Source organism: Myotis lucifugus, unplaced genomic scaffold (assembly GCF_000147115.1).
Source record: "Myotis lucifugus unplaced genomic scaffold, Myoluc2.0 scaffold_644, whole genome shotgun sequence".
In the NCBI taxonomy this organism is placed as follows: Eukaryota; Metazoa; Chordata; class Mammalia; order Chiroptera; family Vespertilionidae; genus Myotis; species Myotis lucifugus.
This window is the reverse complement of record NW_005871692.1, coordinates 300203-327767: the sequence shown is the minus strand read 5'-3', so window position 1 is coordinate 327767 and position 27565 is coordinate 300203. Positions and strand designations below refer to the sequence as shown.

The window sequence follows — 27565 nt, the reverse complement described above, 5'->3', positions numbered from 1 at the left end:
ATTGGCTAATCAGCATATCTTATGCAAATTAACTGTCAGCCAAGATGGTGGCCGGCAGCCATGCACTGAAGCGAACAGGGAGGCTTGCTTGCTTCAGTGACTGCGGACTCCAACGTTCCCCGCCTAACTTGCCGGCCTCTCAGCTGCAACTCTAAGCAACTATGTTGTTGCAAATAAGAAGCTAAACAAAACCCCAGAAACCAGCCGGACTGAAAGCCAGCCGGACCGCAACATTGTATCGATGTTTTCAGCAGCGAGGCCTCAGAGCTAAAGCTGGCCCAGAATAAAAAAAAAAAATAAGAAAAAAAGGAGCGGTTGGGAGCTTCAGTCACTCACCAGCCAGAAAACAGCCCTCAGCCCCTCAGCCAGACTTGCCAGGCACCCCAGTGGGGACCCCCACCCTGATCCAGGACACCCTTCAGGGCAAACCAGCCGGCCCCTACCCATGCACCAGGCCTCTATTCTATATAGTAAAAGGGTAATATGCCTCCCGGCACCAGGATCAGCATGACAGGGGGCAGCGCCCAAACCCCCTGATCAGCCCTGCTCTGTGCCTGATAGGGGGGAGCTCCCCAATCCCCTGATTGCCCTGCGGCTCTGTGTTTGACAGGGTGCAGCGCGCCAACCCCCTGATCGGCCCTGCTCTGTGCGTGACAGGGGGGAGCTCCCCAACCCCCTGATCGACCCTGCTCCGTGTGTGACAGGGGGCAGCGCCCCAACCCCCTGATCGGCCCTGCTCTGTGCATGACAGAGGGTGGCGCCGCAATCTCCCCATCGACCCTGCCTGAGTGTGACAGGGGGCGGTGCCCCAACCCCCCAATCAGCCTTACCCTGAGCGTGACTGAGGGTGGCATCGCAACCTCCCAATCCGCCCTGCTCTGTGCATGACGGGGCGGCGCCCCAATTCCCCAATCGGCCCTGCTCTGAGCCTGACCAGGGGCTGCACCTAGGGATTGGGCCTGCCCTCTGCCACCCGGGAGCAGGCCTAAGCCAGCAGGTCGTTATCTCCCGAGGGGTCCCAGACTGTGAGAGGGCACAGGCCTGGCTGGGGGACCCCCCCTCCCCACCCCCGCGAGTGCACAAATTTTTGTGCACCGGGCCTCTAGTATATATATATATGATGACAGAAGATTTGACTTTGAGTGGTAAGCACACAATACAATATACAGATGATATATCATAGAACTGCACACTTGAAACCTATCTAATTTTATTAACCCAATCACCCCTACACATTTAATTTTTAAAAATGCAACAAAAAAACTTTAAACAAAAAACAAACAAACATGAAAACCCCAAAACAATTCCTTAACAATTTTAGGAAGTGGAGACCAAGCTTAACACAAATGTCAAAACTGCAAGTGATACTGAAGCAGGTGTGAACCTTACATAAGTACTGGTAGCCCGGAAATTGCTTTCAGGAAGACCCAGAAAATGCAACAAAGACTTCATTTATTGTTCCTTACTCTGTAAGCAGACCCCATGAGGTCCAGGACTTCCTATACAGGGTGTCCCCAAAAAATGTATACACACTTTAGTCCTAGCAGGGTTTGGCTCAGTGGATAGAGCATTGGCCCACGGACTGAAGGGTCCCGGGTTTGACTTTGGTCAAGGGCATGTACCTTGATTACAGGCTCAATCCTAGCCCTGGTCGGGGGTGTGCAGGAGGCAACCAATAAATTCTCTCTCTCACATCAATGTTTCTGTCGCTGTGTCTCTCCTGCTCCCATCCCCTCTCTAAAAATCTATGGTAAAATATCCCAGGGTGAGGATTAACAACAATAAAAAATGTATACACACTTTAACAACTGATAGCTGCATATTCTATTACATTTTGAAAAGGAGATGTATTCTGCCTTATAATTATTCACAGTGTATATACATTTTTGGGGGGACACCTGTATTTTGGGCATTCACTGAAAAAAAAATACATTGGACTCACACCTTAAAAAAAGAAAGCAGCACCTTAAATACTTAGTACCCTAGATTTCTGGTAACAGGTAACTAAGACACTGAGTTCCTTCTTAGATAAAACCTACTTCCTTTCTCAGTCCTGTGGAAATATTAATCTTTTCATGTCTTTAAAATGTGAGCACCCTAATAGATAAGTGCTGGTTAAAGCAACCACCAAGACAGGGGGTAGAGGGGAGTTTAAAAAATAAACTGCTACTTGATATTCCCATAGGCTCCCTTGACCAAAATTTTAGTCCACAGACTCCGTAAGATCACCTATTAAAGACAAGTAAAAATTTTCCAAGTCTTCTCCACAAATATTGGTAAAGAACTTTATGCTGAGGTCCAACCCCAGCAGGTCCAGGGATAAAAACACCGCTTAGATCCAATCATTCCTTTTTATAAGCTAGCTGAGTTTTGTATTATTATACCTGTATTATTGTGGCTTTTTAAAAATTAATTACTTAATTAATTATTATTATTTTTTATCGTCTAAAGTTTTACATATGTCTCCTTTTCCCCCTGTATTATTGTGGCTTTTATTTATTTATTTATTGTTAAATATATTTTATTGATTTTTTACAGAGAGGAAGGGAGAGGGACAGAGAGTCAGAAACATGGATCAGCTGCCTCTTGCACACTCCCAACTGGGAATGTGCCCGCAACCAAGGTACATGCCCTTGACCGGAATCGAACCCGGGACCCTTGAGTCCGCAGGCCGATGCCCTATCCACTGAGCCAAACCGGTTAGGCTATTGTGGCTTTTAAAATAAAAGCTCGGAGGTCTCTGCATCTGTTGGTGCCTGTATGTATGTCATTTATGTAATATTTTTCTCCCTCCAGATATTATTTCTAAAAATTAATTTGTAGAAGAGTTCTTTTTAGTTGGCTTAAAGAAAATATAAGCACTTATAATCTTTAGGGCTAGTCAAATAAGCTTATCTCTGCTCGATGTTTGAGATTATAACATTGTAACTTCAATCTAAGAATGAAACATACAATAAAAATGACTTGCTTAATATATGTCAAGATGGCAGTGAAAAAAAGCCACATGTTTAACTTTTTAAGTTCTTTGTTACTGTAATTTTTGCAAGGAAACTAAGATTTGTTTTTGGTAGCAAAATGTTGAAGTATGAGGATGCATTTTGTAAAAAAAATATTTTTATTGATTTCAGAGATGAAGGAGAGGGAGAGAGAAAGATAGAAAGATAGAAATATTAATGATGATTGATTGGCTGCCTCCTGTACTCCCCACACTGGGGATCGAACCTGCAACACGAGCATGTGCCCTGACCAGAATGGAACCGTGACCTCCTGGTTCATAGGTCAACGCTCAACCACTGAGATATGCTGGCTGGGCTGAGGATACATTTTTGTTAAGCATATACGTATATGTTATGCATAACCCATAGATACAGACAATAGGGTGGTGAAGGATTGGAGTGAGAGGGGGGTGGGTGAGGGCAATGTGGAAAAAGGGGACATATATAATACTTTCAACAATAAAGATTTATTACAAATAAATAAATAAAAATACCCCCAAAAAGAAGAGTCATTTTGTCCTAATTTAGAAGTTATTTAAAGGTTATTTTAGACTAGAAAAGAAGAGGATAAAACCTAAATAGGTATAGAAAGTGAAGAACAGAGAGAGAAAGAGAAATGAAGGGAGAAAAAAAGGGAGGAATTCTTATCTTGTGTGGTCAAGCGGGTGAAAACTGAGTTAATTTATTAAAAGGTTTTTAAAATAAGCCTTAATAATGATAGTGTGCCTATGCAAAACTAGAATTTAATTTTCTCTCTCTGTTAAAATAAAAGATTTCTCTGGACAACAGTGTGGTAATTGGGGAGGGCTGTGCTGGAGGTGGAAGAGGGCATAGAGGGGATAAATGCTGCTGGAAAATTAAAATAAATAAAATAAAAAACTTAAAAAGAGATTCCTCTTTACCTGTTAACTAACTTGCCTGGGAAACAAGGATTCTGTGCCTCATCAGAATAATCACCTGAGTACTTCGTGTCCTTCCTTTACAAGGTCTTTGATTACTTACGGAAAACTGAGTCTTTCCAATTTTCAAGGAGATTAGGTTTTTTCCTGGTGTGTTACTTCCTGTATTTGCTTTGATACTACACTTGTTCTTAGCCAAAAGGCAATTGTGTATGTGAAATCTTTTATTGTCACTTGGTTGAATAAGTGACTTAAGTATTGTTTCATACTAACCCGTGATCCTGTTTAATCAGTGTGCAAAGCTTTCAACATTTTTTTACAGCTTCCCAAAATCAAATTCTAAAGACAGTTATTCTTGACCTTAAACTGACTTTGAGATTTGCCAAATGGCCTCTGGGAAATCTCAAAGACTTGTTCTCTGTCCTTACGAACAGAGAAATATTAAACTAATCAGGTTTATTTGATATGTTAAATTACATGGGGAGCATGTCAAATGAAAATGGTATTTAACAGTTCCTTGAGTTATATTTGTATGGGTATATGTTATTAATATAAGTGTTCCAGAAATTGTGTAAAATTTCTAGAAATCTGATATGTCTTGATATAATGTTATCTGTCATAATTTCAGCTACAATCTTAAAATGCTGTATGTCAGAGAAATCACTAACTTTTTTTTTGCCAATTGCATTTAAATAAACTCTCATCAGACCTGTAACCACACCATTTTAAGTCTTTTGTCAACCACAGATAATTTTTTATTTTACTCTGATGTTTTGTGAAAACGCTTGAAACTGCTAACCCCAAATCAAGCAGAATAAGAATTAATTACACGGGATTACATGAACTGATGAATTTTTTATAACTTTTTAATGACTTTTTGTCTAATACATTACTGGAATATTTTAGAATATAAATTTTTTTTAGAAAACAAAAGGTTTTTCCTCCCCTACACTACACAAACACATATTTCTACCTACATGTTACCTTTAAAAATGGTCATCTGAGGATGCTGTGTAATTTTTTTAAATCTATGCTGACAGAACTCATTAGAAATTGTGCTTCCAACCTAGCCGGTTCTGCTCAGTGGATAGAGCATCGGCCTGTGGACTGAAGGATCCCAGGTTTGATTCTGGTTGCAGGCTGGATCCTGGCCTTGGTCAGGGCATGTGTGGGAGGCAACCAATCAATGAGTGTTTCTCACATCGATAATGTTTCTCTCTCTCTCTCTCTCTCTCTCTCTCTGTCTCTGTCTCTGTCTCTCTTTCTCTCTCTTGTCTCTCTTTCTCTCTCTTTTCCCCCCTTCCTTCCACTCTCTCTAAAAATCAATGGAAAATACCCTCGAGAGAGAGAGAGAGAGAGAGAGAGAGAAAGAAATTGTGCTTCTGTATCTGTTTATGAAGATAGATTCTGAGCCACACAAATGTCATCCTTTTGTTGTTACCCTCATTTTTCAAATGCTGTCTCTTTCTGCTGGCTTCTAAGATTATTCACTAGTTTGACTCTAAGAGACTACTTGGTTCTTGTTATTTAATAAAATATTAAGAACTTTTTTCATGCTAGGACTAATTTTAATTCTTTTTTATTTTTTTAATATATGTTTATTGATTTCAGAGAGGAAGGGAGAGGTAGAAAAAGATAGAAACATCAATGATGAGAGAATCAATGGTTGGCTGCCTCCTGCACACCCCCCATTGGGGATTGAACCCACAACCCGGGACTGTGGAACTGTGACCTCCTTGTTCATAGGTCAGTACTCAACCATCAAGTCACACCAGCTGAACTTAATTCTTTAATAATAAATAATGAGACAGATTTTCCGGACCCAAAGAGAGAAAAACCCATTAAAATAAATAATATTTGGTTCTCTTTATATTCTTTCCAAGTCAATCCTAAAGAACATCTAGAATACCTCAGAGAAATGACAAAATACCGTATCCATGGAACAAGTAAGGATACTATATTAAAGAAATAATCAGAATAAAAAAGGAGCCCCTGATCTGAATAAAAAAGTTACTAGATGAGTTAAGATATAAATTTGAGATATGTTCTCAGAAATAGCATAAAAAGACAGATTAGAAAACAAAACAAAACAGGAGAGAAAAGATGAGAATTAGAGAATAAAGAGATCAAATGGCCCAGCTGGTGTGGCTCAGTGGTTGATGGTCAACCCATGAATCAAGGGGTGACTGTTTCAATTCCCAGTCAGGGTACATGCCTTGCTTAGGGCTTGACCCCCAGTAGGGGGCGTGCAGGAGGCAATTGATCAATGACTCTTATCATTGATGTTTCTATCTCTCTTTCCTTCTCTATGAAATCAATAAAAACATATTTTTCTAAAAAGAGATCAAACAGCCAATTAATAGGAATTCTTAAAAGGAATTAAGAGGAAGCCCTATCCAGTTTGGCTCAGTGGATAGAGTGTTGACCTGCGAACTAAAAGGTCCCAGGTTCGATTCTGGTCAAGGGCACATGCCCGAGTTGTGGGCTCGATCCCCAGTGGGGGGCTTGCAGGAGGCAGCCAATCAATGATTCTCTCTCATCATTGATGTTTCTATCTCTCTCTCCCTCTTCCTTCCTCTCTGAAATCAATAAAAATATATTTTTTAAAAAAGAATTAAGAGGAAAAGGAAATATAAAATAAATTCACATAACTGAAGGACACAAGGTCTCCAGATCAAAAGTCCCCAATACAATGGTATGGAGTTAAATTTATAACAATACACATCATCATAAGGTTTCAGAAAACCAGGGACAAAGAGAAAATTGAACATCATAAGGTTTCAGAAAACCAGGGACAAAGAGAAAATTGAACATTTAAGGACAATGATATTCAACTCAGAATCCTCTATCCAGTTAAACAGTCGATTGTCAGAGGAAGGAAGAAAAAGACATTCTCAGATACAGAAGGACAGAAAAACTTTGCCTCTTTGCACCCATTACCAGGAAGGCTCTGATGGATATATTCCATTTTTAAAAAGGAGCAAATAAGAGAGGAAACAGGGTTCTAACACAGAAGGGAAGTAGAGGAAATTACCAAATGAAGAAAGTAGTGTTGTCCAACGTTGACAGCTGTGTTGCAGGTTAAAGAGAGGCCGATCCAGACTGGAGCAAGAGGGAGCGAGGCCCCAGGAGAGTGGACGAGTGTGGACTTCATGGGGAAAACAGCAGAGAAGGCCTGGGCTGTCCGAACCCACTGAAGGGGGGTTCACAGCTCTGGCTGACACTCTGGCTGATGAATCAGTACATGAATAAGCACGTGGAAAGCTAAACAAACAGAAAAACAATGACTACTACCCAGAAAAAACTTAAGAATGGAAACACAACCCAATTATGCTATCACATTATACTCACCTGTGAGTGTGAATGCTTATAAAGAGGACAGGTCAATGGGAGAAAAAAGGGGACATATGTCATACATTCAACAATAAAGATTTTTAAAAAATAAGAAAGAGGAACAGCAATGGCAGGGGGAACTGCAGAGAGAGAGAGCTAATTTTCATCTTCCTTGGTGGAGATAAATAGAAAATATCTAGGACTGAAAATCGAGAACTAGTAGAATCAACATGATCTTGAGACACATGGCAGTAAATACTAAAAGAAATAGCTAGAAAAGTGAAAAAGGGATTACCTCTAATGTTGGGCATTATATGAGAAAGGTTAGGGCTATTTTTCACCATCAAATTTATAACACTTTACTTGAATTTTAAAAATACACATACGTATTTTGTGATAAAAGGTTAGAATGTGTTAGAGAAAGAACTAAAAAACATACACTGAAATGTTTGCAGTGGTTATTTACGAACACCTCTCAGATTTTTTTTATTTACTTTGTATTTTTTAGCATTTTCTAAGCTTTCTTCTTTCATTGTGACTTGCAAGGAATAAAATACTAAATAATGACATCCATACACAGGAATGTGCAGAATTCCTCAACAATGATGATTATTTGAAGTCTTCAGCATCCCTCTGTATGTATGAACTCAGTCATATTTTTCAGGAACATTCGTGCACTTAATTTTATACTCATCTTTCTCCTGTTCAGCTCATCTGAACCCAGACCAGTGGTCTCTAAGATTTCAATGGAAAGAAGTTAGGTTCGGGACTGCTGATACCTGAGGGAGAGAGGACTGCTGGAGTTGGGGCAGGGAACACAGGTTTTGGTGGGAAGATCAGGGCACGGATAGTAAGTAATTTAATCCTCAGAATAATCCTATGAGATAGGATGCTTTTATGTGTTCTCATTTTAAAATTTAAGGAAACTGAGGCCCAGAGGAGGCAAGGGATGTGTGTGGTCAGCAGCTGTGCAGGGATTAGACTCCTGTGTACATTTACCTTGCTGCGCTGCAGGGCTCAGGACATGGGAGAGGTCACGTGACACCCTCCCTCAGCCTAGTGCAGCCAGGGCATGGGTTCACTACTCCTCTGAGGAGGAGGGGACAAAGTGGGGAGGGACTGCTCCCTGTCTCCAGTCCCCTGAGTTGTGGCCTGATGTCGCAGAAGCCCACTCCAGACTGTAGACTTCAACATTTTGAATCTAGAACATGTGGCTGACTGATGTGGCCAGACCCCGGGCCCCGCCGTGGAGGTTCTTGACTTTGCCCCCTTCTGTTGTGTGGCAACCTCGTCTGTTTCTTGCAGGACCAAGGAAAGTCACTGAACCTGCTGGAGGGACAAGAGGTGTGGGCTGAGCCCATCCCCCCGCCCCCAAAACGGAAAGAAGTTAAATGTTCATTTTCACTGAGCAGTAAATTGGCACATAAGCTATATAGAGAGTAACCTGAGAGACTATCTCAGTACAGCGCAATTTTGGTAGAATCATTTTATTGCATAATTAATTTTTTAAAAGACTGAAGAAAGCTCTTACAAGAATAGCCTTTGTAGTTCTTGGAATAAAACACAAGTTGCCAAGCTCCTGTGACACTACGTCGCATGCAGGCTTTTGTTTGGGAGACTCAGTTCATTGAGGGGGAGGATAAAGTGGAGAGGAGAGCCACTGAGGCCAAGGGCATTGAGGAGGCCAATGTGGCCAGATCTAAGACGATAGGCCTTTGAACTTCCTGGTTCAAAGGGTGCCAGGGCCCTGCATCCCCACTTCCAAGTGGGCCCAGAGCAATGGCAAGGAGCCTCTTGGATGGCAGGTAGCTGCTGGGGACATGGAACACAAATTGCCCTGCCTTGGGACTCGGTGAATCTCAGAAAAGGCGCTTCCTGCCTTCGAATGTGCCTGGGCAGCGTGGGCACTAACCCCTGTGTGAACATCTCAGGCACGGCCTGAAGCTCCAAGGTCTTCCTCGAGCTTTGTAGTTTCTGGACTTTGTAGTTTCTTGAGATGCTTGGAAGCTCCTGGGCAGCTCCAAGTGTTAAAACAGCAGCAGCTAAAGGAGCTCAAAAGAACTCAGTGCCTCAGCACTTGGGGAAGTGGAACTTAGAGGTAAGTGTTGTTTGATTTAGAAAAATAAAGCAAAGTGATGCTTCTTGCACCCACTTACGGTATACGGATGTACACCCACTGCACTATTACCTACACTATTGGATGTAGACTTGCTCTGGTTAGACTGTGACTGGAGCGTGGGAAGTGAGAGCCCTAGAGGTTACATTGGTTTCCTGAACATGGCTCTTTGGTTCCATGATTCAGGTCTCCATTAACCCCGGAGGTAAGCCTCGGTGTTTGGTTTTCAGTGACTCAGACAATTGGGACAGACCCCTCTGTCTTCACAGTCTTTTTCACTATAATTTATGCCATCACTACTTTTTTTTCTTTAAACAATTTAAAGGAGAAAAAACACAAGATCATATCAACAGATGCAGAAAAAGCATTTGACAAGATTCAACATCAATTCATGATAAAAAAAAGACCCTTAACATTCAGGTTTAGAAAGAAGGTTCTTCAACCCTATAAAGGGCACCTACATGTTTCCAACAAATACCATACTCAATGATGAAAGACTAATGGTTTCCCCCTCAGTTCAGGAGCAGGACAAGCATACCTAGTCTCACTACTCACATTAACATGGTACTGTAAGTCTTAGCCAAGCCAATAGACAAGGAAAAGGAATTAAAAGCATAGAAATTGAAAGCATAGAAATAAAACTGCTCCTATTCATAAATGACATGATTTTCCATGTAGAAAATTCCAGGACTATACAAAACACCTCCTTAGAATTAATAAGGGCACTTTTGTCAGTAAATTAAGGCTATAAAATATAATGCTAACACACAAAAATGAGTTACATTTCTATATCAATCAACAAACAACTCCAAAAATTAAAACTAAATATTTCAAATATCACAGAAGGCCTATATAAACAGAGAAAAATACCATGGAAAACTAAATATGGCAAAGATGTCAGTTCTTCCTAAACTGATTTTAGACTTCATGTGATACATATGCAACTATTAGCCGGATGTCTTTTTCAGATATATACAAACAGAATCGAAAACAAAGGAACTACGCTTGCATGATAACTTTGAAAAAGAACAATGAAGTGGCAAAATTCTCGAATTTTAAGAATATTTCACAATAAAGCTACAGTAATAAAAATAGTGTGGTACTGGCATCTGGATAAGAACAGAGATGAAAGGAACAGAATAGAGTTTGAAAATAGACCAACACAATTATGGCCATTTGTTCTTTGACAAAAGTTCAAGTTTGGGAAAGTCTTAGTGCACTTGGCATAGCACTTCACTTGCTCACACAGCACTGCAGGGTGAAGCAAGCCTTCCATGTTGTCCAGCTTATCACGGGACACAAGATCTCCATCAGCACGTCTCTAGATGATGTTTCTAGAGATGGTCCTGAGTAGTGATTCTATGGTTTCAACAGACTGTGCTTAACTCAATTGATCCAGAAGTTTCTGTGTTCTCCATGAAGGCAACTCAAAAGGGCAGTGAGAATTTTCATTATTTTCATTGGAATAGCTGAGGTTGATTAGATGGGATTTGATGATGGGCAATGGAAAATAGCAGTGAGCTAATGGAGCATCAAAGAGGCTGTCCATTTTTCCAGCATAGGCGAGAGTGGGATGATCTCTCTATTAGTACAACATTCGACGTGAAGAGGGTTGATTAATTTACAGAGAATTTCCCCAGCCGACGCACCATCTGATACCGAATTTTTGGACTGGAACCCGGATTCTTTGTCCTCCGGAATCGAAGAATGAATCCACAGACAGAAAGTGGTATAGCAAAGATGGAGATTTATTGAAGAAGAAGTACAGACTCCCACATGAGGAGAGGGAAAGAGTCCCACAGAACTGACTCCCATGTAGGGAGGGGGAAAAGGGTCCCCCAGAATGGACTCCCAAGTAGGAAGGGGGAAAAGGGTCCCCCCATCACTACTTTTTGTGACTGTTTCTGCAATCCTGTTTTCTCTGTTAGCATTCAATCATTGAAATTACCTTATGAGGAATGTGGAAAACTGCATTGGGGAAAGGGGGGAGGGAAAGCCTTCTAAAATGACGGGCACCCGTCAATCAAAATTGTTTGTCTTAATGGAAGGAGGCATTGGCACGGGTTTCGTCAAAGAGCAGAAATAATCACTTGCCAGTGAAGCAGTCCGTTTCCTTGGAGCTGTTGAGCCCCTTGGGAGACCATGGCTGGGCAGCTGCGCGGCTCCCATCCCTGTGGAGTTCAGCTCAGGGAAGCAGAGAGCCTGGTTTCATCTCTGCTGAGGCAGCATCGCTCCTGGGAGGTGCGGGGGTGGGCGAGTTGGGAGGGTGGGAGCCAAGGGTAGAGGAGGAACAACACCTTGCGCCTCTCCAGGCTGAAAGGTTAAGGTGAAGCAATTCTTCACTCAACTAGTGGAGCTCCTCGCCTTCGTCAGCTGTAGAACAGCCTAGGGAACAGGACCAGCACTCCCAGCATCGGCTCCCTGCCAGTCCAGCAGCCTGGCTGCAGGTCAGAGGGACATCCCTGGGAACATTTCCTGCCTTAGGGGCAGGGCTTGACCCCACCCAAAAGCTAAATTTTATTGGGTCCTGGGGTGCATGGGACGCTGGTAAATGGTAAATAATTTGGGTCTGACTCATTCAGACCAGTTCTTTCCCCCCAAGCATTAGTGATCACTTTCTGTTCTTTGAGCTCTCAATATCCCTGTCATTTAAACTCCCGCTCTTTGCAAAATAGCAAGATCATTTCTTTCCTGAGTCTCCTGACATCCAAGTTCCAGAAACCAGTTAACTTGTGCACTTAATTTACTCCATGGTCTTGCTGTTGTTGTGTGTTGAGTCAGGTTCAAACCAAGAGGAAATAAGGAGATTTAACACACACCAGAGGAATTAATTCTACGGTAGCGCCAATCAATACTGTGCTGCAAATTATTGTGTTTGAAACCTACCACGCAATCACTAAGCCAAATGCAGAGCACTAGCCTAGTGAACTCTGAATGCGCTCTCCCACCAGTGACAGCAATTTTACCCTTGCTGGCATCTGCCATGCTCTCACCCTCTTCTCTGCCTTCACCCCTGCTCTTTCCTCCATCTGCCATGCAGACACTGAAAGATGTGCGAGGATGTCTGGTGAAAACTGGTGAAGAGAAATGAGGTTGGAGGGGTGAGCAGAGCAGTGGGATTTGAGATGTAATCTCCAAGACAATGAGAAGCTATTCATAAGTATGAAACTGGAGAGTAACAGGATCAAAAGCTTTAAAAAAAATCACCCTAGATTGGATTCAGGTATTGCTGCCAGAGAAATGACAAGTAGCCCAGGCTGGTGCGGCTCAGTTGGTTGGAGTGTCGTCCTATGCACCCAAAGGCTGCCAGGTGGATCCCTGGTCAGGACACACACCTAGGTTGCTGGTTCAGTCACCTGTTAGGGTTCATATGGGAGGTGATCAATCAATGTTTCTCTCTCACATTAGTCTCTCTCTCTCTCTCTCTCTCTCTCTCTCTCTCTCTCTCTCTCCTCCTCCTCCTCCTCCTCCTCCTCCTCCTCCTCCTCCTCTCTCCAACATATAGTATATATTTTAAGTGACAAGTAATCCAGATGGCAGATGATGGTGGAATAGGGTTCAAGAGATGTTTAGGAGGTTTGACTCATCAAGATTGGTGATTACCCAGAGAGAAAGGAAAAAGGAAAGATAAATGATACTAGCTTTTGTTTATGGAATGCTTGCCAAGTGTTAGTTACTTAATAAACATGACCTGTCATTCTTGCAGGGGCCTTGAGGTAGGAATTATTTCCATTTACAGATGAAAGACTATGTGTCCCAGAGGAGGGTTACTTGGCCACAGAAATATACCTAGTAAGTGGCAGAGCGGGGATTTCAATTCAGGGCCATCCCAGAGTCTTTTCAGTGAACCATGTTTGCTTGTAAAAATTGAAGTGAAAAGGGAAGATATTCCATGGATATACTATAACTTCTTTGCCTGTCTCTTGTCTGATCTTAGTTCCTGCTAGAGTCATGCAACCCCTTTTTTATATATTTATTTTAAAAGTGAGTTTTCTCTAAGAGGTTGGTCGAATACCAGGCAATGCCATTGAGCAATTAGAGGCTATTTAAAAAATCAATATGCTTGGTGTGTGAGCAACTGATAATTCTGGATGGCTTTTGATTTCTTTGTGAATACTTTCTGCACACTCTATTATTTCTGTTATCTTTAAGCCTCCAGGTCAATGCAAATAGAACTTTGGCTGGGTCTCACTTCCCCTTTTCAAGTGATAAACAAATGTTTTCCTTCCCACTTTGGTCAAGTTACAAAAATCCTTTCTGAATTTACACAATAATTGGGCATTCAACATTGAGACATTATAATGAAATAGCTAACTGATTTTTCAAACATGTGGCAATGTAATTTTGTTTGCAAAGAGATGTAAATGTTCCTACTTTCATTTCCTTTTTTCAGAAGAGTTTTCTGATTTCACTTCTTTATTAAGTAAGATGTTCAGGTGTAAGGTTCTCTATGCTCTTTACATTTGTGCCAATGCAACTGCATATTCATTAAATTTTCATTCATTGAATTAGAAATTAGTGATTTCAATATTTTTTTTAAATATATTTTTATTGATTTCAGAGAGAAAGAGAGAGATAAAAACATTAATGATGAGAGAGAATCATTGATCGGCTGCCTCCTGCACACCCCCAACTAGGGATCAAGCCCACAACCCAGGCATGTGCCCTTGACTGCAATGGAACTTAGAACCCTTCAGTCTGCAAGCTGATGCTCTATCCACTGAGCAAAACCAGCTAGGGCGTGATTTCAATCTTTAAATTAGCTTTATAACATTACAAAATGTTGGAGAGAAAAAATTGTTGAAAATAGGGGGATAAGATCATACACTTAGGTTGTATTTTCTCCCTTTTGACAAACAGAAACTTTATTTCTACCCTTAGCAAGCAAATAAGAAAATATGCTTAACTTAAAAAAAAAAGATTTTTCATTGATTTTGAGAGAGAAAGGGAGGAGAGGAAAAAAAACATTGATGTGAGAAAGATACATTGGTTGGCTGCTTCCTGCACACTCCACATCGGGAATCCAGCCCACAACCTGGGCATGTACCCTAACTGGGAATCGACCCGGCAACCTCTTGGTGCATGGGACAATGCCCAACCAACTGAGCCATACCAGCCCGGGCATGTGCTTAACTCGTTATTAGCAATAATTTATATGTACACATTTCATTGAAGATGATGTTATTCTCTCTTTTGGCTTCACTCCAAGTTGTTTTGGATGCAGCCACACGACTTCTCACCTCTCACCCTTGGGTCAGTATTATGCCTTTGTGAGGTAACTGATTGCTGGCACGGGAATCAGCTCCGTCAAATAGGAACTGAACTCACAAACATGGCGCCATCTACACACAGGTCTCACCGTGAGCTGACCCAAAGGTGATAGGATCCAGTGCCAGTAGAGGTAAAGCAGTTTCCTTGACAGCTGGTTCAAAATGATTTTCAATTAAAGAGTAACTTAGTAAGTTAGACGTGTTATAAAAATATAGACTGGTTAACTGCTTTAAAAATGAATGAATGTTTCAACATTTAGCAAGTAAAAATATTTTAAAATTGTGGTTTTTAATGTGTTATATTCTGAAATAGGAAAGTTAACACACATACACACATGAGTACTAATTTTGGGAGTAAAATGAACCTAAAAATACAAAAACTACACTTAAAATACCTTCCGTGTGTAAGAAATTCAATCACACCGCAAGTTAGGTACTGTGTACTGTGGTGTATGGATTTGGTTGACCTGAATTTCCTGATGGGACTACTGACATGACTTTCTAAGTAGCCTCTGTACCTCCAGTTTCTCTCCCCGCAACCCACTCTGCACCTGGAGCATGCCAGCCCTGAACTCGGGGGATGCAGTGTTTAGAACACACATGTTAATCACATGCCATCTATGACTTTATTGTCAATCACTGTGGTTGACTGTCATAATGTCCTTATATTCATCATTATGAGCTCTCTGAGGCTTACGTTCCTTATAGGCGATTCCTCTGCTTTCCCCGTGAGAAGCACACTCAGATGTACAATGTAGACATTTAGCAAAATTGCCAAATTCATGGTGTAAAAAAATGCATTTCACCTGCAATTAAGGTGTTGCTCTCTTCTCTTGACCACTTGTGTTAAAATAGGATTCCAACATTACAAATGATGCAAGAAAGTAATGCAAAGTTACCACAAATTGTGGAAGGGGCGGCCTCTCCAACATCAGAAAGCACTTACACAAGATAGCCTAGAATTTTAAAAAGAGAGAGGATAATTTTTTAATCCAAGTTAACTCGGACCTCTGGAATAAATTAGAAATAAGACCACCTGTTTGAGACACAGGATTCCTTATGCCAGTAGAGGTAAAACATTTTTGAAGGTATAATTCGACACTTCATTTAAAGCAAGGGGAAAATTTTTTTTTACTTCAATTGCCAAGAAATTATAATATGAGCAATTCAATTATGGAAGAAGGTCTTGTGGAACACCTGGCTATACTAGTAAAGTTTAGTAATTTGTCCATTAATTAACTCAATAAATGATAGAAGATGATTGGATAGCTTCTATATCAGAGACACTGTATTAATCCTGAGGATGATCCCAAGGTGGAAAAGCATGATTGTTTTCCCTACAAGACATGCAAACCAACAGTGACATCCAGTGTAACAGCTGCTTGAACGCTGGTCTGTACAGAGTGCCCAGGAGCATGGAGGGAACCCAGGCCTGTGGGTAGGACACAGCGAAGGCTTCACAGCACTTCAGCTGAAGGAGGCCTGGAGGGAGATGGGATGTTGCTTCCTGGGCAGGGGGGCAGGAGACTGTGGAGGAAACCTCAGGGCTCCCTCCGGCCTGGTTGCCCTCCTTTCAGGCTCAGGGAGGATTAGATTCCCCACCCCTGTCGTGGCGGAGCTATGGGTGGAAATGACTCGTGTCACCTCTAAGCTGAAGTACTAACTGCTGGTGCAAAACCCTCCAGTGCCCTTCGTCCGCCTTGGCAACTGGGACAAGTTGGATGTGTCAGAAGGCATAGCTACCCCAGTGGGGGACCCGCTATAGCCTGGGTGCCTGAGAGACTAAGGAAACAGACAGACCACTGGCTGAACCGTGATAGATGTGATGACATGGGCGGGAAATTAATTGTGACTTAAGCCATTGACATGTTGGGGTTGTTCTGTTATTCCAGCATTTCAGAGAGAGGTAAAACATATTTAAAAATAGAAGAAAGGGAGAATAGACAAATATCCCATGTAAATGGATTCCAAGTAATTTATGTGGTCCTTTACCCTCAAGGAAGTGGAGTATAACTTCCCGCTCCTTAACTGTGGGCTGTGCATAGGGACCTCCTTCCAAACAGCACAGCGTGGGGAGGGTGGGGAAGAGCAGTTTTCCAGCGGGAAAATGTAATCAACATCACCTCAGCCATGTGTCCAAGGTCAATGGCAGCAGTGATGAGATGATGGTATGTGTTCCAAATATGATGTGATAAAATGTGTGTGACCTCTATTGTCTTCTTCCCCAAAACACATAACCCTAGCCTAGTCATGAGAAAAAACATGAGGAAAATCCTAATTAAGGGTTATTCTACAAAATACTTGATCAGTACTCCTCAAAACTGTCAAAGTCATCAGAAACAAGAAGAGTATGAAATACTCCTGTAGCCAAGATGAACTAAAATAAAAAGGACATGATAACTAACTTAATATAGTACCCTGGATAGGATCCTGGAAAAGAAAAAGGACATTTGGGCCCTCGCTGGTTTGGCTCAGAGGATAGAGCATCAGCACGCAGACTGAAGGGTCATGGGTTGGGTTCCAGTCAAGGGCAGGCACCTCGGTTGCAGGCTTGGTCCCTGATCCTGGCTGGGGTGTGTGCGGGAGGCAACCAATCGATGTGTCTCTTTCACATCGATGTTTCTCTCTCTCTCCCTCCTTTCCACTCTCTCTAAAAATTAATGGGAAAAATATCCTTGGTCAGGATTTTAAAAAAAGAACATTTGGTAAAAACTAAGGAAATCTGAATAAAGCACGAGCTTTAATAACATATCAATATTGACTCATTACTTTTAACAATGTACAATACTGATGTAAGATGTTAATAATAGGGAAAGTGGGTATGGGTGTACAGAAACTATCTATACTATCTTTGCAATTTTATATAAATCTCAAACTATTATAAAATTTTAAAAAAAATTTAAAAAGGAGGAATAAGAGAGAACATGGTGTCTTCTGAAAATTCAAAGTGGGGAGTGGGAATTAAGAGTTTGGCTAAGTAGGCAAAAGATCTTTTATGCTATTTAAAGGAGATTCACTTTTTATTTATTTATTTAATTATTATTATTTTACTTTTGTTAATCCAAGGATATTTTTCCATTGATTTTTAGAGAGAGTGGAAGGGAGGGGGAGAGACAGAGAGAGAGAGACATCACTGTGAGAGACACATTATTTGGTTGCCTCCCACATGTGCCGGGGATCGAGCCTGCAACTGAAGTATGTTCTCTTGACTGGAATCAAACCCAAGATCCTTCAGTCCGTGGGCCGACACTCTATCCACTGAGCCAAACTGGCTAGGGCTAAGATACACTTTTTAAAATTATATAAGCTGAGTGAGGAATCCTTAGATCTATGGATGGGCTTTAGGAGTGTTGCAAAACATCTGAATTACGTAAAATTATATTGTGTATAGGTGTATATGGATGTTTTTCTCTGAAGGAGGTCAAAAGCTTTATTTATTATTCATTTGTTCTTAAAAGGCAAAGTACGTAAAATATGTTAATAATAAATGCTGAAGGCAATGGAGGAACTCTGAAATAGTCTCAGCAAGAGGAATAACACAATTATATTTTTGTGTAAAAAAGTTCACCCACCCTTTGGTAGTACAGTCTCAGGTGACTCTGTGTGTGTGTGTGTGTGTGTGTGTGTGTGTGTGTGCAGAAAGAAGGAAGAATTAAAGGCAAGATGATAGTAAAGAAGTGATCTTCTAACTCTTTTGATTGTGGTCCACCTTGCGGGGGTAAGAAATGATCCCATAACTACCTTTATCCTACCTTTGTCACGTTCCTGAGGAAAAAGTGCTGAGTCATTCCAATGAAACATCATTTACTTAACCCAAAATTTGGTGGGATTTTATATACATCTACTTTAGCATTAGAATTGTGTATGGTTACTATTTAAATCAAAATGTATATAGATCTTTAAGAATAACTATAAACCTAGAGCACTGTGGTACAAATTTACATTTATGGGAAGTTAGAATTAAAAAGCAATAAAAAGCAGGAACTGAAAATCATGACACTGATAACAGGCATCCTTTCTGAAGATTAGGGTAATTCCAACGACTTATGTACAGTAACATTGCATTCAGCCAGATTTCTTTGTAGAATGGAGTTTAACCAGTAAACCCTATTACTGTCTAATTTTAATTTATTAATGCAAAATTTCAGTAATCCTTAGCAATTCACTTATGTGGTTAATAATTAAATCTTGGTTGCATATGCAAATGAAAATATATGGTATTGTACATCAGTAGTCCTTAAAAATGAAAATAAGCTTTCATTTTTTATAATTTCATGGTCTCTTAGGAGTACTGTGGACTACAAACCATGCTTTGAGAAACTGCTATTACAATCTACAAGATAAATGATGAAAAGGCTGAGCTAGAAGAATGCAGGATGCACAAGAGGAGATAAAAGATACAAAGGGATCAGAATTAGCAGAATTTTTTTATTGCTTGGATGGGGAAATATAAGGTAGAGGGAAACAGCTAGCTTGATTTTGGGGTTTCTGATGGGCCAATTCTGAGGAATACAGGATGGTGGATAAACCCGGAGGAGGATAGGGTAGGTAGGGGATAGGTGATAAGTCCAATTTGGAATATGTTGTGCTTGAGATCCCAGGTAAGTATGCCATGTAGACAGATGGATCCTGAGATCCTTCAGCTCAGAAAAAAGTGTTTGGGATGGAGCAGTAAGCTCCTAACTTAGGAAAGTGAGGCATTAATGTCATAGTTTGATTTCTCTAACATTTACAACAATAAATTGAAATTCCAATTTTAAAAATTCCATCATATCCCTTGAAATAAATATACTAGTAGACAACCAGGATTAGGGAAGGGAAAAGTCAGACCAATTAAGAATCCCTGAGAGCCCTGGCCGGGTAGCTCATTTGGTTAGAGCATCGTCCGGATACACCAAGGTTGCATCTGTATATAGGTCTTTAAGAATAACTTGTTGATCTCTGGTCAGGGCATATACAAGAATCAACCAATGGATGCACAAATAAGTGGAACAACAAATCTCAATCTCTCTCTCTCTCTCTCTCTCTGAAAAAATCAATCAATCAAAAAATAATAATAAGCTCTCTCAGGTCCTTGTTTCCAAGATGGCCAAGAAAAGAAGGAATAACAGTCATGCCAAAAAAGGCCGAGATATGTGCAGCCTATTTGTTGCACCAACTGCGCCCAATGAGTGCCCAAGGACAAGGCCATTAAGAAGTCTGTCATTCGAAACATAGTAGAGGCTGCAGCGCTTAGGGACACCTCCAGGGCGAGTGTCTTCGACGCCTATGTGCTTCTCAAGCTGTATGTGAAGCTGCATTACTGTGCGAGCTGCGCCATTCACAGCAAGGTAGTCAGGGATCGTTCTCTTGAAGCCTGGAAGGATGAACACCCCCACCTTGATTTAGACCTGCGGGTGCTGCCCCACGACCTCCACCATAGCCCATGCAAGGAGCTAAGTCCGTAAGGAGTGAAGAAAAGTTCTCTGGGGGGGGAAATAAATGGAAATTGTACTTAAAAAAATAAATAAATAAATAAAATAAAAAAGAATCCCCGAGATCCAGCCAATGCAACCACCTATGTGTGATTAGAAATTCTTGGTGAATGAAGTTTCCACTGCCTGATTTCTTGAAATTATGTTCTTCACATCTTTCTTTCTCCCTACCAGTCTCTCCCTCTTCAAACCATGGGATTTGAATATCTGTTTATTTGTTGCTGTTTTACTTTTCATGGATGTATAACTTAATTTTTCCTGCGGAAAAAGTGCTGAGTCACTCCAATGAAACAAATTTTAAGTTTCTAACTAAAGAAATTTTTACTTATTTCTCTGTAGTCAACACAGAGATAGACATACAGAATATATCCAGCACCCCAGAAAGTTCACTATGCCTCCTTCCACTCAACATTTCTCCCAAGGCAGCCACACTTTTAATCTGTATTACCATGAGTTTTTCCTGTTCTGGGCTTCATAAAAGTGGAATTAAAGAGCATATTTTTCTTCATGTGTGGCTCATCTCATACCATATTATGTCTTTGAGATTCATTAATGTGTTGCCACTTTGTAATAATAGTTTATTTTTTCTGTGCAGTAGTACTTCGTATAAATATATCACAATTTATCCATTCTATTATTGATGAACTTTTCTATTTTTGTAAATATGAGTAAAGTTGCTATGAACATTCTTGCACATGTTTTTGGTAAACATATGCACTGTCTTCTCTTGAGTATTATCCAAGAAATGGAGTTGTTGGGTCACATAGGATAGGTGTTTGTCTAGCTTTGTTAAATTCTGTTCGTTTTCCAAAATAGTTGTGCATAATTAGACTCCACCAGCAATGATAAAAGTTCCCACTTCTCCACACTCTTGGTATTAGCAGAACTTTTCATTGTGGCCTAGGGTAGGAAGTGGCATCTCATTGTTTTTTAAAAACACCTTTGTTGAGCTAGAATATGCATAAAATAAACTTCACATACTTAAAGAGTACAAATTGATTGACATATGTATACACCCCTGGGACATTCACCACCAAGTCAGTGAACATATCCATCATCTCCCAAAGTTTCCTGTGCCCCTTTGTAATCTCTCCCTCCCCGCATCCTCACCTTCCTATTTCCAAACAACCACTGGTTTGGTTTCTGTCACTGTGAGTTTGCATGTGCTCGAGTTTACATAAATGGAATCATACAGTATCTACTCTTTGTTGGCTAGCTTCTTCTTTTTTTTTTAATATATTTTATTGATCAAGTCAGTGAACATATCCATCATCTCCCAAAGTTTCCTGTGCCCCTTTGTAATCTCTCCCTCCCCGCATCCTCACCTTCCTATTTCCAAACAACCACTGGTTTGGTTTCTGTCACTGTGAGTTTGCATGTTCTGGAGTTTTACATAAATGGAATCACACAGTAAACCGGTTCGGCGGCTAGCTTCTTCTTTAACTCAGCATAATTATTTTGAGACTCATCCATATCTTTGCATGTGTCAGCAGCCTATTATTTTTATTGCTGAGCACTATTCCATTGTATAGCTTTCCCACAATTTGTTATATCCACTCACCTGTTGACGGATATTTGGGCTGCTTCCAGTTTGGGGCTATAACAAATAAAGCTGATGCGAACACTTCTGTTGAAGTGTTTGTATAGACCCATGCTTTCTTTCTCTTGGGTAAATACCTAGGGTTAGAATGCCTAGATCACATGATAAATGCATGTTTAACTTCTTCAGAAACTGTCAAACTTTTTTCCAAAGCAGTTTTTCCATATTAGGTTCCCACCACCAGCGTATGACACTTCCAGTTGTACCGCAATTCTTGGCAACACCTGGATGGTACGGTCTGTCTTTTAAATTTTAGCCATTCTAATAGGTACGTAGTGGCACCTCATTTTGCTTCTAATTTGCATTTCCCTAATGATGGGTGATGTTGCACCTTTCTTTATGTGCTCATTTGCCATTTGTGTTTGTTCTTTCATAAAGTGCTTGCTGAAATCTTTGCCCGTTTTTAAAAATAGGCTGTTTGCTTTCTTATTGCTGAGTTTTAAGAGTTTTTTATATTCTCTAGAATAGATACAAGTCCTTTATCACATATATACTCTTTGATCTGTGGCTTGTCTTCTAACATCTTCTGAAGAATAGCAGTTTTTAATTTTGATGAAGTCCAAGTTATCAATTTGCTATTTTATTTATTTTTTAAATTTTATCTTATTTTATTTTTCGTTAATCCTCACCTGAGAACTTACAAGACCCTAGAGACCCACCTGGGCTTCACAGCCATGTCACCAGTTTTCAGAACTGTGTGGGGCTCCTCTGCTTTACAGACAAGCTGCCGGGTTATTTGGTTTCTGGGGAGTTTTCTTTGTTCTCCAGTCTCGCCTCCTCTGTGCTTGGAGATCACTGTCAGCCTTGCTGCCCACCCTCTGGCCTTTGCAGGGCAGCGGCCTTCTCTCTGTGAAGGTCCCGGATGCCTCAGAGGCCATGCCTTCTCTCCTCCCAACTCTCCTGATACCCCTGAGCAAGGCCCACCGGAGAGAGTGGTGGACAGGCGCAGACGTGCTCTGTGGCTGAAAGTCCTTGGGATTTCAGTCTGTCACTCCGGCCCACGTGTGGCCATTAAATGTTGGCTAAGATTTAGCCAGTTTTTCTTACACCGTCTTCAGTGGGTTCTTCTTGCTGTTGCTCCAGCGACGAGAGCAGCTGTGGTCTCTCCTCTCCTAGAAAGGGCTCATCACTTTGTGGAGTTTCCCTGCATTTCTCTGCTTTCCATGGTTCCTTGTGTCTTCAGCCCTCTAAAACGGTGTCTGGTTTACCAGGAGATCGTCTTTTGTGGCTTTCTGCAACAACATCAGAAGCAGAACTGAGATCTGTTCTTGATTTGAGAATTGTGGCTTTACAGATAAAACCACTGACGGTTAAGTTGGTAACGGAAGTTCAGAGAGGAGAAGTGATTTGCCAAGGTGAAAACATGAGGTAGGTGCTGTGCTAACAAAATATCATACACTGAATGGCATGAACGAAAGATTAGTTTCTTACAGTTCTGGAGGTGGGAATTCCATGCTCGGGATGTCAGCATGGTCAGGGTCTGGGGAGGGCTCTCTTCCTGGCTTACATGTGCCCTCCCGTGGCACAGAAAGGGCTGATGTCTGCTACTCTTCTGGAGAGGAAACCCGTTTTACTGGATCAGGACGGCACCCTTAGGATCTTAGTTAACCTCTACCACCTCCTTAAAGGCCCAGTCTCCAAATACAGTCACACTGACTCCAACATGTGGATTTGGGGAAGACACAATTCAGTCCATTGCAGGAGCCCAAATGAATTATAACTGAGAGCAATCTTTCTAGAGCAGCGGTTCTCAACCTGTGGGTCACGACCCCTTTGGAGGTCAAACGACCCTTTCACAGGGGTCGCCTAAGACCATCGGAAAACACATATATAATTACATATTGTTTTTGTGATTAATCACTGTGCTTTAATTATGCTCAATTTGTAACAATGAAATTGGGGGTCACCACAACATGAGGAACTGTATTAAAGGGTCGCGGCATTAGGAAGGTTGAGAACCACTGTTCTAGAGTGAAGACTGAGAAGGTCAAGATAGGGTCAAGGGACTCGGGTCAGGTTATATTTTTAAAAAGCTGGGCTTGAAGTTGGAAAATTTTGAGGTTTTTTTCTGGCTCTGTATTAAAACTGGGATTTTGAGAAGGGTCTTGTCTCCACTGAGCCGTTTCCTGAAGATGGGAGTTCAGTGGCATGACTTATGAAAAGCGCCATCTCTCTTGGTTGTATCGGGGGTTTTAATCTACGGAGGTGACTGCATGACGACACAGAGAAGCTAATGTCATGGAAAGAAGATTGTATTGTTGGAGTTCTGAAGAGGACGAGCCCATCACACCATGTAGGGCCACGTAGGGGAGTCAGCAGGCAGAAGTGAGGGAAAGCATGGACCCCAGACTTCATTGTGATTTCCAGGGGGAAAGGGGTGGAGCGGCTCCTTTGAATAATTTCAGTGGGCTCTGGGCCATCGGGGTGGTCTCCAGGTGTTTGGTGCCTGGCCCTGCGGTGACTTAGGGCAGGAAAGATATTGGCTTGGTGTGTAAGTTAGATGAAGGAGGTGGCTGGGAGTCTGGGCTCTGGATTGGTCGGCTTGCATATAACAGGCACGTTATTTACGCCCGTCTCCAAGTATTACCTAGCCCCAGGAGGAACACTCTCTCCTCCGCCAGCAGGGACCCAAGATGTCAAACCGGCATAAAATACAGAAAGGAGAAAGCATGATAATTACATTATCCTAGTTTGGGGCATATTACTACGGGTCTTATGGGTGCTGGTCACCTGCATAGTCCCTCCTGTCCTTGCCAACCCCACTCTCACCTCAGCAGCTTCTGAAAGATGATTCCATTTCTTTTTATTTCCTCTTGGTGATCTAGGCCGTGGCTTCTCTCTATCACAGCCACATTTAAAAAAACATATTGTTGTTAATTTCAGAAAGGAAGAGAGAGAGAGACAGAGAGAGAGAGAAACATCAATAATGAGAGAGAATCATTGATCGGCTACCTCCTGCACACCCACCCACTGGGGACCGAGCCTACAACCCAGGCATGTACCCCTGACTGGGAATTGAACCCTGACACCCTGGTTCATAGGTCGATGCTCAACCACTGAGCCATGCTGGCTGGGTCACAGTCACATTTTGATGCTTCCTGCCTGAGTAAGGCTGAGAGCCTCGTTAAGAAGGGGCCCTTCTAAACTCGGTGGAGGGTGAGGGGCAAGACTAGGAAATAAGAGTAGGCTGGAGCCCGGCTGGCTTAGCTCAGTGGTTGAGCATCTATGAACCAGGAGGTCTCGGTTCAATTTCCAGTCAGGGCATATGCTCATGTTGCTGGCTCCACCTCAATGATTCTCTCCCATCATTGATGTTTATAGCTCTCTCCCTCTCCCTGCCTCTCTGAAATCAATAATAAAAATATATTTCAAAAAAGAGTAGGCTGGAAGGAGCCAGCACTGTTGGGGGAAAGACATGCCTGTTCTGGGGCTAAAAGAGAGGGAGCCCCAGTCCGAAGCCCCAAGAGAGGTCAGCCATGAGTCACCACGCATCAACACCCTGGTGACAGAGGAGACAAACAGAAAACCTATTCTCCCGACTGGGCCTCCGCGTGCCTCAGCAACTGCCTCCAGGTTGGTGGAAGGGACAGTCCATTGGCCCCTCCTTAAGAGGAACTGAGGCTCAGCAACCGTGCCAGCGGCTAAGACAGCGGTTCTCAACCTGTGGGTCACGACCCCTTTGGGGGTTGAACAAACCTTTCACAGGGGTCGCCTAAGACCATCGGAAAACACATATATAATTACATATTGTTTTTGTGATTAATCACTATGCTTTAATTATGTTCAATTTGTAACAATGAAATTGGGGGTCACCACAACATGAGGAACTGTATTAAAGGGTCGCGGCATGAGGAAGGTTGAGAACCACTGGCCTAAGACAAACAGCTCCTTTTCCTGAGTTGTCTGGCTGTCCAGATTCAGGATGAAGTGAGAGTAAACAGGACAGGTACTCTGGACCGAGTGAGTATCCTTGGATTCTTTGAACTTCAAAGAAAGCTGGACTTATAGAAGAGAGAACAGGATTTTCCGTTAACATGACCAAGTGGGACCTTAACTGGAAAAGCACCTCTGAGTGGCAAAGCAGGAAGGACACATGGTTAAATATTTCTCCTTTACAACCTCATTCTACCATAAAAAAGTTAAGCATGGATGAATTAGCCCCATCAGAGTCCACAGTTCCTGGGAACGATATAAACTTGGCTGTAGGTGCCTTATACTTATTTGCCTAAATCACCTCTCCACACACCCTTCCCCAAATAAAAGAAACGGCACTAATCTCTAGAACCCTGGCCAGTTATTCATCTCCAAGAAGCTCAGCGCCCTCCTCTCATTAATGAGGGTAATCCACTAATGTTTACTTTGCAGCTTTGTTAAGATTCTGGCAAATTTAAATAGTCAAGAGATGAGAATTTCTCCTCTTTCCCTCCCCAGTTCATTCTCCTCTCTAAGTAACAAAAACAAGTTATTATAAAGTAACCAGCACAAGTCAACTGATATAGATTGAGCACTTACATTGTGCTACAGATGATCCTAAGTGCTTCTGTGAATGATCTCATGATTCTATGAAGTCAATGGACTTGAGAAAATGCTTACAAATCAAGATAGTTCCTAACGAGCCCTGGCAGGCAGCTCAGTTGGTTAGAGCATCATCTGAATACACCAAGATTGTAGGTTCAATCCCTGGTCAGGGCACGTACAATGTTTCTCCCTTGCATCGATGTTTCTCTGTCTCTGTCTCTGTCTCTCTTTCTCCCTTCCTCTCTCCCCCCTTTTTTTCCCTCTAAAATCAAAATTAAAAAACATTTTTGGGTGAGGATTAAGGCCAAAAAAATTTTAAAGAAAAATTTAAAAATACAGCTTATCAAAATTTATGGGATGTAGCAAGAAGGACTTGGAGAGAAATTTATAGCATCAAATACATATATTAGTAGAGAAGATCTAAAATTTTCCAAAAATCTAAGTTTGTACCTTAGCAAATTAGAGAAAGAAGAACATTTTAATCCTAAAGTAAGCAGAGGAAAGGAAATAATACAAATTCAAGCAGAAATCAGTGAAACTGAAAACAGGAAAATATAGAGTAAATCAATGAAACAAAAACCTGGTCCTTTGAAAAGACCAACAAAATTGATGAACCTCTGCTAGGCTAACCAAGTAAAAGAGAGAGGACACAAATGTGCTGATCAGTACATGTGCAAACCAGTGCAAGTACTGATACAAGAATGAATCTTGAAACATTATGCTAAGTGAGAGAGGTCAGCCGCAAGGACCACATGTTATATGATTCCATTCACACAAAATGTCCGGACCAAGGCAATATCGAGAGAACAAAAGTACCTTAGTGGTTGCCTAAGACTGGGCCCAGAAAGGGGTAAGAGGATACGTGGGTGACAGCTAAAGGGTATCTGGTTTATTTTGAGAAGATGAAAATGTTCTGAAATTAACATTCATGGCAGATAAACATAGCTGTGACTATACAAAAAACCATTGAATCACACACTTTAAATGGATGAATTGTGTGGTATATGAACTATATCTCAGTAAAGAAATCTAAAAACAGCAAGGTGCAAGACATCGTATATAACAGGCTAATATTTGTTTAAGAACAGACAGGGGAGGTTTGATCAAATATTTCAGCACCACATGCTTACCCATGCATAATATTTCAGGGAGGACACAGGTAACTGAACACATTTATTGCCTTCAGGGAAGAGAAGTGGTGGCTGAGGGACTTGTATGGAAGAAACTTTGCATTGTATTATCCTTCCGTACCTTTTGAATTTTTACCATGTACAGATGGTATAAAATAGATTAAACATAAAGCTAATGAAGTTTAAGCTTTGGGGCCCCGAACTTACATGGGCCTTTCATATGGCCCTA

At 41.5% G+C, this 27565-nt stretch overlaps 1 long non-coding RNA gene across 1 annotated transcript; it reads left to right on the top strand.

The window, feature by feature from the left end:
- Positions 1–2361: 2361 nt before the first annotated feature.
- On the top strand, positions 2362–20110 carry LOC111823734. Its single transcript, XR_002826806.1, has 3 exons — positions 2362–2372; positions 15825–15828; positions 20063–20110. It is a non-coding gene; the product is annotated as an uncharacterized LOC111823734 (long non-coding RNA).
- Positions 20111–27565: the final 7455 nt, after the last annotated feature.